Source organism: Notothenia coriiceps, unplaced genomic scaffold, assembly GCF_000735185.1.
Source record: "Notothenia coriiceps isolate Sejong01 unplaced genomic scaffold, NC01 NC01_scaffold00016526, whole genome shotgun sequence".
Classification (NCBI taxonomy): domain Eukaryota; kingdom Metazoa; phylum Chordata; class Actinopteri; order Perciformes; family Nototheniidae; genus Notothenia; species Notothenia coriiceps.
This window is the reverse complement of record NW_011349227.1, coordinates 15,752-15,969: the sequence shown is the minus strand read 5'-3', so window position 1 is coordinate 15,969 and position 218 is coordinate 15,752.

Here is a 218-nt window from a genome sequence, read left to right as displayed (position 1 = left end):
CTGACTTCTTCAGGAAGCAGTGTTTATGGTTGTTGTTTTGCTTTGAAGGGGCACACCTTAACCAGGGATCCATAACCTGAAATGTTCCTCCTTTCTACAGAATCCTCTATCTATCAACAGTCTCCACCCCGAGCCTGCAGAGGAATTCAGACCTGTTACTCCAGCTGATCTTTTTCAACTTGTCAGCCTGTCAGTTCTTTTTATATCACGTCCTGTAC